Source organism: Camellia sinensis, chromosome 8 (genome assembly GCF_055761805.1).
Source record: "Camellia sinensis isolate YWXY chromosome 8, ASM5576180v1, whole genome shotgun sequence".
Taxonomy (NCBI): Eukaryota; Viridiplantae; Streptophyta; class Magnoliopsida; order Ericales; family Theaceae; genus Camellia; species Camellia sinensis.
The window spans coordinates 73,595,624-73,597,926 of record NC_138968.1 but is presented as its reverse complement, the minus strand read 5'-3'; positions in this window follow the sequence as shown (position 1 = coordinate 73,597,926).

The window sequence follows — 2,303 nt, the reverse complement described above, 5'->3', positions numbered from 1 at the left end:
ACGCCCCCGGGAGGAAATGAGCTCCCTTGTTCCGTTCGATATTGGGTTCACTACAGCTCAGGACTCAAATGTTGTCACGGTTCTAAGTCTGAACCAAAGAGTCCAAATCCGGCAAATCGTTTTGAGAAAACAAATTTTTGAAAGAGAAGTGCCAAACATGGACTGCTTTGCCAGATACAGAGTCGCCACCTAAATATTTTATTTTGGGAAATTTAGGAAACCCTGACTCGTTGCCTAAGGCCACGTGTCCGTCATCACCAAAGTTGCCTCGGCTCGGGAACTTGGGTACGATTAGGGAAGGTCACTTCGTGAGCACCCCTGCTCGCCCGATCAAAGATCGGCCTCTACTAACCATGATATCTATTTTTGAAAAACATTGTGTGTTCTTATTCTGGTTATTAGCCTAGATTACTATGTGATGCGCACAGCATACAAGTATAGACTGGATCACCTGAATTGGAACAAAACATTTCATGTTTGTTTCTTTGAAAATGGTTTGATGGTGCTACCCGCAAGTAGGCTAAGACGTGGATTTGCCACCCTCGGGTGGGCTTAGCAGAACATGATTTTGCCACTATCTAGTGGGCTTAAAACACACATTTGATGAATTGTTCCAATTCAAATAACCCAACTTCACCCATAGGCATTCAGGCAGTTATATCGTATAAGCACATAGCCTCATGGTAAGCATGCTATTCATGGCAGTCACTCACACGCATGCAAGGATGCTAAAGCATAAAACTTACCGAGTACTCCAAGCCAAAACAGAAGCTAGGTTAGAAATCCATGCATGATCCTAACTATATAGAAATGCCTAATGCAACACATGCAAAAATACAACTATAGCAGGCTCGGCTATTCTAAACATGGCATATGAAATGCTACAGCTAGCATGTATTCAACTTGGAATTGAAAATACGATGTAGTTAGTATGATGCGCCGAGCCCAGTGCATGCAAAATAGATGAATGAATGAAAACATGCTATCATACTGTATGCTAATTGAAACATGCCCTAATCTAACCATCATAAGCGGGTAAATAAAAGGGAGAAAGACGTGGGGTTGGAAGACATACATCACACACACGCACACTTATTACAGTTGTGCCCTCGCTCGGAGGGTCCGAATAAAATAATATACAATCCCAAATGAATAAATAATACAGTCCCGAATAAATACAAAAATCCTAATTAATTTACAAATTAATCTAAGAAAGCTATAAACTGGCATGCAAGCTAGGGACTGCCTCGACTCTGATGAATGATATATGTTTGGGCTGCCTTGCGCGGAAATCCGCTGGGATGCCCCAATTAGCCTCTGTTTGGCAACTATTGTTGGAAAGCGCGCCAAGCTCCGGAAGGTTGCTAATTCTTGATTTGCTGCAACAGAGAGCAGGAAAGGGGCATAGCAGTGTATTTTCACATATGTATGCATATCTCGATCCTTGTGCCACCAATCACGCATCTCGATGCATGATGGCCGAGGGGTCGAATTGCACAACTCAATATGGAATGAATGCACATATGGACACAACAAGACCTAAACTCTATCATGGGTAATCCGGAGTGTCGGTGACTGGGAATTGAGACACGTTCCGTCACTCGAAGTACGAAACGTCCCTCGTTTCCCGTGCTCGGGCTAACTCCTATCCCAAACATAATGCAATATGCATGACATGCATGAATGCGACTAATATACATCTAGCATGCACAATGCTATGAAATGGCATACACGATGCACGAGGTACCATGGCATACACAATGCTCTAACATACAACCTAGCATACGCAATGCTATGAAATGAAATGGAATACACAATGCACAATGGACTTACACTAACACAAGTGGACCTCAGCCACACTTGCATAAGAGGCCATGAGATGAAAATGAGACTCTCAAAGTACGTGCATGCATGCACGCAAACCGAGGACCGACCCTAAGGCACCAAATGCCACTCTAACAAGACATGGCAAGGCATGAAATATGATATGCTAGAATGCAAATTTCATCACTGAAATGCGATACAAAACAGCCCCGAATCATGAAAACCTGGCACCCGATGCAAGGAATGGTCCCGAAATGCAAGATTAAGCACATGAAATGACTTGTAGCTACATCAAGCATGCATTATTTGTACATGAAGTATGAAGACAGATTCAAGGCAGCCCCAAAAAAAGCATGTTTACAGTTTTAAACAAGGCCAAAAATCAAACACAAATAGGGCTAAACCGATACGCAAAAATGGCCCTAAATGTGAGATAAAGAAGCAAGTCACAGCTGCTGGCCCCAAATAGATGAGGGCCC